The following is a 10,290-nucleotide window of genomic DNA, read 5'->3' on the forward strand; positions in this document are numbered from 1 at the left end:
CTAATTTCATGCGTCCTTAAATGTTCTAGGTGTGGCCACATGCCATCATAAACCACACACGATAAAATGATGGCATGTGCTTACTCCACATTTATCCCGCCAGCCTACCTATTACGTTCTTATCTCCCACTGTGATATATATCACATGCCCCACCAATGGGAGGCCCTATATCCCAGTCTCTGTACTATGCCCAGCATAAAATAATAAAATAAATAATAAATAAATATAATCAAAATACGATACAAAAATATTAAAATTGTAAATATATAATAATATATAAATAATACCCTATGCGACACTCCCATCCTAATAAAGAGTATATCGCTCTCATTTCTGAGGAAATCTCCTACATCTACCTCAACATATCGCCGTGTAGGCCCATGCCTAGTAGCAAAAATTTAAGACTCCACTTCCTTAAGGTAGACAGTAAATGGTTCGACTGCACTATACAGACTTATACCTTGTTATTTAGAATTCAAATGATATAGACTGCACAGCGTAGCAAGCTTAAACCATACTCGTGCCCCACATTGGGCGCCAAAATGTGATGGACAAGGTTTGTGGTATTAACGGTGGTACTATGAATTTAAGCTGCGGCTGTAGCTCGCCGGAAATGTGGGTTTCGATCCGTTATTATCCATCCATTTAAAAATAAGTGCCTGGTATTGATAATAATTTCTCTTTTAATTTTCTTAACGATGGACAAATAGAAATTTGAATTTTAAGACGGACAGACGGACACACTTTAAACGTTTCTATAAAATTCAGGAAATGAAATTGGGATTGTTAATGATTTATCGAATGTTGGATGTGGTTCGTTAGGCTACCCCCCCCCCCCTAAACATGACCCTTTTATAGATCATCCTTGAGATCCTTTTAGCCATTTATTTATATAAGGCATCTCCCAAGAAATTGCCGCGGCACTTCTCTTACAAACCAGCTACATCCTCAATCCATTAATTAAAAACTCAGCACATTTTTAATTTCAAAAATCGATTTACATTTCAATATATTGTTTCGAATTCATTACAATGGGTTTCGTGAAAATTTGTATAAATAAATTTGTATATAAACTTATTTCTAGATATCAATTAGAAATAGAAAAAAATATATATAATAAAAATTAATAATCAAGTTTATATACCATCAAAATCATTCGTTATACTTTTTATTTCACTAAACTTATTTTTATTTTACAAAATATTGAAAATGAATTTGGATGTTATTATTATTATTATTCGAATACAAAAAATGATTTTTATAGATTACAGGTTTTCATAAGAGCTTTTTTCTCTTTTTTTGGTTATATTTTTTTTGCAGTAACAATTTTTCAAATAATTTTTAAATTTGCATGCTTTTTACATAATCGTGTTTATTTTGTTTTCTTTCATAAAATGTTTTTATTTGAATAATAATATTTCAAATATTTTCTCAATGATTTGCCTTTTTAGCTTTTTGTACATAATTCAGTAATTAAAGCCTTCAAACTGTTTTCAAAAATTTGCTTTTTTTGATCATCATCATCCTTGATCATCCTTGAGATCCTTTTAGCCATTTATTTATATAAGGCATCTCCCAAGAAATTGCCGCGGCACTTCTCTTACAAACCAGCTACATCCTCAATCCATTAATTAAAAACTCAGCAAATTTTTAATTTCAAAAATCGATTCACATTTCAATATATTGTTTCGAATTCATTACAATGGGTTTCGTGAAAATTTGTATAAATAAATTTGTATATAAACTTATTTCTAGATATCAATTAGAAATAGAAAAAAATATATATAATAAAAATTAATAATCAAGTTTATATACCATCAAAATCATTCGTTATACTTTTTATTTCACTAAACTTATTTTTATTTTACAAAATATTGAAAATGAATTTGGATGTTATTATTATTATTATTCGAATACAAAAAATGATTTTTATAGATTACAGGTTTTCATAAGAGCTTTTTTTTCTCTTTTTTTGGTTATATTTTTTTTTGCAGTAACAATTTTTCAAATAATTTTTAAATTTGCATGCTTTTTACATAATCGTGTTTATTTTGTTTTCTTTCATAAAATGTTTTTATTTGAATAATAATATTTCAAATATTTTCTCAATGATTTGCCTTTTTAGCTTTTTGTACATAATTCAGTAATTAAAGCCTTCAAACTGTTTTCAAAAATTTGCTTTTTTTGATTTCAGTATTTATTTTTTTAAATGCGATTTCAAATATTTAAAAAAAAATTACTTTTTACTCTTTGAATTTTTATGAGTTTTTTTTTCTTTAAATTTTTTAAAATTTAATTGAATCATTTTTAATTTTTTAATAAATTTTGAAGTTTTACTGATTTTTCTTTTTTTTCTTTTTCTGTTCCGTTTTACAAAATGGCGAAGTTAAAATAGTGAAGTCACGTGAATTTCAATTTACGTAAGAAGGTTTATGCAAAATTTACGTTTTCTTTTTTTCGAATATTTTTATAATTTATTTATTTTGGGTGGTAAATTTTTAAAGAATTTGCTCATATGTATATTGTTTCTGCATGTTGTAATGCTTCTACTCACTTAACATTATTTCCGTGTAGTAGAGGTTATTAACCTCGGGATTTCGTATGTCCCAAGTTGTCACTGACCAAATCACAGACGAATTCCCAATTAGTGAAACTAGTACCTTCATAGGGTTTCCTAAACCCAAACGTCTCGACACAAATCCTATAATTCCCAATATACCATATACAAAAAAAATATATAGGAAGAAATGTAACCTTTGTGCTGGCGCACATTGTTCATTTATTCTTACCAGAGGTGTATTTCATAAAATGACGAAAAGTTCTCATAAACCAATGAATCCACTTATTAATGTCGCAATAATATCTATATTTAAAATAAATGAAACACTATAACACCATTCAGAATATTTAGAAATGTCCAAAACTTTACCGAAACTATCATATTTCAAATGTTCAGGTTATCTCGCACTAACAACAATAACGTCACATAAACTCCTATATGGGAGTACCTTATTTGCACACACTGGCTTTGACTTCAACTTCACTAATGACAAGCGTGAGTTGCTATAAGTTGTGCTATGCCTGTCTCACGACTTTGTGAAAGGTCAGTCTCCACAACTCTCTTTTTTCATCACAACTCTGCATTTGCTACTCCCCTTTCTATACAACCATGTATGATATGTGCGTTGCTCATTCTAACCAACAGATGGCACTCATGTATACATAATGGTATTTTTGGATGTGATGTCTGGTAAGGTATAGGGTAATACTACCGAAACCTTCCTATCAAAGCATGATGATGGCAACAGTTAATAAAGGGAAATGGCGAATCAGCCTTAATATAGACGTGTTGCGCAAAGAAAAGTTGCTGAATATGAGACATGCCAGAAATTCCCCAGTAGGCAATGAAATACCTTATATATTTACAAGTTGTACGATAAATCATACGAATGGTAAAAACAGTTCGGAATATATTTAATGTATTATGGTGGCCGTCACAAGGCTCACTTAGACTACGTACTTACACTTACTTCTTTACTTCTTTGTTGTACCAACCAGATTGTTCCAAAATCATTAGCAGACTGCTTAAGTTAACGTTTTCCAGATCCGCCAGTAATCTGAAGCTATATGCTCCTAAAAGTTGCTTGCGTTTTACACAAAATGCAGGATTCCTATACTTCGCGTCTTTAGTTTTTGCAAAATCGCCTATCATGCAGCGACCCGTTACAGCAGATATCAAGAGTGATATCTGACGTCTCGAGAACACTAGCATATCTAGTGTGCGGTTTAAGTTTAAATGGGGCCATATTTGCTTGGTGTCGTTACAACCCTTGCAATTCTCCCATCGAACATTTGCCATCATAACAGCCTTCTCACGCAGCATGAGCTTGCGGGGGGCATATCAACAGATTCTAGTTCCCCTGGAATATGTAAGGTAGTCCCTAGCCTTGCCAACTCATCCGCTTCGCAGTTCCCCGGTATGTTCCTATGGCCAGGCACCCATATTAGGTGAATATTGTACTGCTCGATGGCCATTTTCGAGTTGAGGAACACAGAGTCCAAGGATTTTATTGCACGTTGACTGTCTGAGCATATATTAATGCCCACATTTTTTGGAACATTACTTCTCAGCCAATTCGCCACCTCTTTTATTGCTAATATTTCAGCCTGAAAAACACTACAGTGATTAGGTAATTTCTTCGCTATTCGAATTTTCAGATCCTTAGAATATATGTACTCCGAAACCCAATTGTCCATCCAATTTGGAACCATCAGTGTAGAAATCTATATATTCTTTATTCCCCGGGGTCTGTGTGCACTAATCCACTGTTGTGGATTAGAGTCTCAAACTTTTTGTCGAAAAGTGGACTCGCCAAAGTGTAATCCACTACGTTAGGCACATCTGTCATTATTTTGAGGATCGAACTGTGACCGTAACTTTTTTTCCGAACACAGCGATAGCTCGCGCAACCGCACAGCCCTTGTTGCAGCTGACTGTTTGGCCAAAATGTCTAAAGGCAATAGATGCAGTATGACATTAAGGGAATTTGTTCCTGTCTTGCTGAATGCGCCTGACATACACAAACACGCCATACGCTGAAGATTTAGTCTAAACTTGTTGGCTGATGAAGTGCCGGCCACCAGACTACAACACCATATAGCATTATAGATCTAACCACTGCCGTGTATAGCCAATGCACAATTTTTGGTTTTAGTCCCCACTTTTTTCCTATTGCCGTTTGCTAGTGTGGCTGAAATACGTCTCTTCATTAGAAGTTCGTCTAACAGCCTAAGTATACATGGATCAACATTCAGAGTTGTCAGTCCATTTAATATCGAGCTCGGATGGACATTATTGAACGCCCCTTCGATGTCTAGAAACGCCACGATTGTGTATTCTTTGACAAATAGTGAGCTTTCAATAAAGCTGACTAGTTCATGTAATGCGGTCTCAGTAGACCTGCCTTTCGAGTATGCATGCTGTCGTTTCGAGAACAAAATTGAATCGATGCTAGTTCTAAGATAAATATCCTCCAGAGTCTTAAGTAGAATGAGGATAAGCTGATTGGCCGGAGTGAGAGGTTTTTCCCGCTTTAGGTATGAAAAGGACTTTTGTTTCCCTCCACTTTCCTGGGATATATCATAAGTTGATACATCCTTTATATATCGCCGACAACCAGGGGATTATTTTGTAAGTCACTGCTGGCAACTCCGCCGGAGTAATTCCATAAGGTCCGGGAGATTTGAATGGTCCAAAGCTATTATATTATATTACTTAATTCTGTCTCTGTTATTTCCGGTATCATCATATTGAACGATTCCCTATACCTATTCCAGTCAGCTTTCCTAACATTTGGCGGAAATATGGTCTTGGTGGTATGAACATCAAATTTGGAACTGATGTAGCGATGATCTGAGAAGCTGTGTTCACTTCAAATCTGCCACTCAGATATCATTTCATTCAGATCTTGCGAGGCCAAGGTGATGTCCAAAACCTCTTGCCTGTTTTTAGTGACAAAGGTTGGGGCATCACCCTTGTTGCACACTACCAGATTAGTACGCAAAATAAACTCGCTTAGCGACTCTCCCCTTGTATTAGTATCACTACTTCCCAAATACTATGATGCGCATTCGCATCGCATCCCATAATGAGTTTCGTCTTTGTTTTCAGTGACTCCTCAACTAAGGTCTTAACGGCACATGGAGGCAACTCCCTGTCATGTCCCATGTAGACCGAAGATACCCAATATTTGCATTTGGCTATATCTAAATTGGCAACGACAGTGTCTGCATTGCATATTGAAGGAAGCAGGAACAAGTTAAGCTCATTTTTAGCAATTATACAGGCTCGATTTACATCATTACCAGTATACTGCAATAGTTTGAACCCAAGAGTACTTAATTCACATATTTTGTTTCTATAAACATATGGTTCTTGAATAAGAACTATGTCCCCTTTCATCAGGAGAATTTTTAAGGCAGCACATGCAGCCTTACAATGATGAAGATTTTTCTGGAGGATCCATAGGACCATCGAGATTTTCAACAACCGTCACATCAGCCGCTTCAATCGAGTCATCAAGAATGTCCTCTTCAGAGATCTCGGTGACTCTCGCAATAACCATAGGTTCAACTTTGGTGAGTTCTGAGGCAGTAGAAACCTCCTCACGCATACGGTATCTATCCATGTCTTCAACCTTGGTATCTCCCTCGACTTCGCAAGAGGATCCGCTTACTTCTAATTCAGACAGAGGCATGTCCATTTCTGAATCCTTTAGCTGATCGTTTTTATATACCTTCATTTGGATATAATGAAAGCCATAACATACACGACCCTGAGACTTTGCTAGATGTGGCAAAGACTGAGTTTTCAATATAAACACTGCATGCCGTCTTGGTCCATCCACTTCATCCAATCGGCCAACCTTCCAATCAGCTGTTGGAAGATCTGGATTGCATCGTTTCAGCCTATTTAAAATAGATTCAAAGTCAGAAGGGTTTGCAGGTATCCACGCATGTGCTCTAGCCGGTATGTCTTTCTTCTCGACTAACCTAGAGCAGCTCCTTCCCAAACTTCACCAATTAGTATCAGAGCAGCTTTAAAACATTCTATAGACCTCCGGTCCTCAAATGCGACTAGCTTAAATCGTCCTTGATACCAACCAGCCTCTTGGTGTCGAGGATCTTGGCCGGGAAACTTTTCCAGCACCTGTGAGTAGACGACAGACAGCATTCTCAATTTCCCCCCATTTTTCTTTGGAACCATATCGTCCAATGCTCCTTTATTAATGATAGCCATCACAAGGCTGTCTTTAGCAACTGAGGCAAACGAACTTTGATCCCTTTTGGAAGATGGCAGCAGCTTAAATCGTCCTTGATACCAACCAGCCTCTTGGTGTCGAGGATCTTGGCCGGGAAACTTTTCCAGCACCTGTGAGTAGACGACAGACAGAGCATTTTCAATTGTCCCCCATTTTTCCTTTGGAACCATACCGTCCAATGCTCCTTTATTAATGATAGCCATCACAAGGATGTCTTTAGCAAGTGAGGCAAACGATCTTTGATCCCTTTTGGAGAATGGCAGCTCATCCGGCGATCGTTCCCTTTTTCCAGTCTCAAGAATTCCTTGAGCCCATTTTAAGGAATCGCTTTGTTTAGCCGACAGCGTGCTTGTATCGAATGATCCTAACTTCTTTAGGACAAACAAAGCATTTCTGCGTTCCTTGAATCTCTGTCATGAGGGATTACCTCCTTTTGATGTCGTTACCTTAGAAAAATCTCGACTTGTCAGAGTGTCGCCACCTGTCGACCCGTCTGCAGGTCGACTAATTGGGCCTAACTCTTGGTCATTGCCAAGATTTATAACTCCAGTTGATACCCGTCCACTGGGCCCTGAAGTTACCAACCCAGTGGATGACTCAAGGCATATTAATTAAAGGTAAAGTCACGAGCAAGCGTGTGTACACCCCATGATATTTAGAAAATCAAACTAAAATGACAGGTCACTTAAGTTGACATTTTGTGTATGTGTAGTGTTGTTGTATTGTAACACAATGTAAATAAAAGCAGTACTTATGTACACAAAGAATGTAAACAAACCTACTAAACGTAAACAAAGCCTTTGACAAGATGAATGTCAATATTAGTCACCTGATTGCATGACTTTACCTCTTTAATATGCCTTGACCAAGACATAAAATTATACAGATTTGTTGTTAATTTTATTATAACATGATGGGGAATAGCCCAAACCAAATTTTTACGAAGTTTGTATCCCTTAAAGTGGATTAATTCAGAAAAGTAATTGTGAAAAATGACGATTTTAGCGGCTAACGCCTAGTACTAAGTTAAACATATATATATATATATATATATATATATATATATATATATATATATATATATATATATATATATATATATATATATATATATATATATATATATATATATATATATATATATATATATATATATATATATATATATATATATATATATATATATATATATATATATATATATATATATATATATATATATATATATATATATATATATATATATATATATATATATATATATATATATATATATATATATATATATATATATATATATATATATATATATATATATATATATATATATATATATATATATATATATATATATATATATATATATATATATATATATATATATATATATATATATTATATAATATATATATATATATATATATATATATATATATATATATATATATATATATATATATATATATATATATATATATATATATATAATATATATATATATATATATATATATATATATTATATATATATATATATATATATATATATATATATATATATATATATATATATATATATATATATATATATATATATATATATATATATATATATATATATATATATATATATATATATATATATATATATATATATATATATATATATATATATATATATATAAACGTAAATACCCTGCCAACATTTTTTTAATTTGGGGGCGCTTCTGAGAATCCCCACTACGACGAAAACAGTCGTATACGATATCCAAAACTCATCGGAAACGCGCCGTCACTATTGAAAAGTTGTACCACGCCAAGTTACTACAAAAAAGTATCGCATGAGTGCAAATATTAGGTGCCGTTCTGGATAAGAGCCCCTTCAAACAATCAGAGAAAGTGCATTTTAAGATAGTTGTAAAAGAATCATTGTGGTCAAGTAAAACACGATTGTTTAGATGTTTATTAATTTAATTAAACATTTATAAATCCTCATAAATATAACATTTATACGACTATTACATCACTTTTAATATATTTTTATGCATCAATAAAAGAATTTTATTCCCAATGGAGGCAGCATGTCTGTACAATATCTAAAAAACAATCACTTTATTCCATTTTGAAAATCAAAAATTGTTTACCAATATACCTTTCAAAATTTTAAGCGAAATAACTATGTTTTCAGCACTTTATTATCGTTTTATTTCAATAAATAAATGCTTAGTACTATGTTCGTTTATGCGAAAAACGAATATCTTCATATATCTCCGTAAATGGAGTCTCAAACCCAGGGATGTTAACTCATTTATGCGAATAATATATCTGCCTATTTTTTTGTGCAAAAATCCAGGGTTGTATAAATATGTTCTTTAAAATGCTCAAAACAAAGATTTCGTATTTATTCCGCGATAACGTTTTTTATATGGAGTATAAAAGTTTTTCGTGCGAAAACGTAATCTTACAGCCTGTTTCTGCATGTCGAACGAGCTCTGTCGATCGACTAAAATGGAAACAAACAGCTGAATTTATAACCAAAAAACAGCTGTTTCTATGCATTTCAGTCGATCGATTGAACTCGTTCGACATACAGAAACAGGCTGTTAGTACTAGGCTTATGCGCTTTACAGACTATCAGTTATTCCGGACGACAGTGATCGTGTCGAACATATCCCATATATTGTGCACATTATAAGTTAAGTCCGAAGGCATAATCGATACTGCTGCATGTTTATGGGATCCGATAACACATTTACCGATTATTTAGTCATCGCCGACAAGTCGTATCGATACGACACACTGCAAGATTCTTTACAAACACCGACATTCCGTCCGGAATAACTGATAGTCTGTAAAGTGCATTAAACTCCTAATTAATACCCACATACAAGGCCTGTATGCACCTTTAGCGAAATTTTCGGTAGCAAAAATTTATTTAAGTCTACAACAACAACAGGGTTGTGTACACAAATTTTAAACCAGCTAATCGCTTTTAAAAATTGTTAATATATGTTCCAAATATTCCTCAAATAAATTGTTAATTGTTTACAGACCTTTTAAAACTTTTACGCACACAATGATTGTAATAAATTAACAGCCTGTTTCTGTATGTCGAATGAGCTCTGTCCATCGACTAAAATGGAAACAAACAGCTGAATTTATAACCAAAAAACAGCTGTTTCTATGCATTTCAGTCGATCGATTGAACTCGTTCGACATACAGAAACAGGCTGTAAAAATGTGCTGCCAAAATATGCTTTTGACAACCCTGTTATTTTCATTAGATGTGCGTACTAGCTTACGAAATAGATTGCTACCGAAAATTTCGTTAAGGCCGGTATGCACCTCTAGCGAAAAATTTCATTCCCATAAGAAATGCATTGCTATTTATGCTAACGAAATTTTCGGTAGCGTTCAATTTCGTAAGCTGGTATGCACCTCTAATGAAAACAACAGGGTTGTCAAAAAC

The sequence above is a fragment of the Haematobia irritans genome, chromosome 3, assembly GCF_050003625.1.
Source record: "Haematobia irritans isolate KBUSLIRL chromosome 3, ASM5000362v1, whole genome shotgun sequence".
Classification (NCBI taxonomy): domain Eukaryota; kingdom Metazoa; phylum Arthropoda; class Insecta; order Diptera; family Muscidae; genus Haematobia; species Haematobia irritans.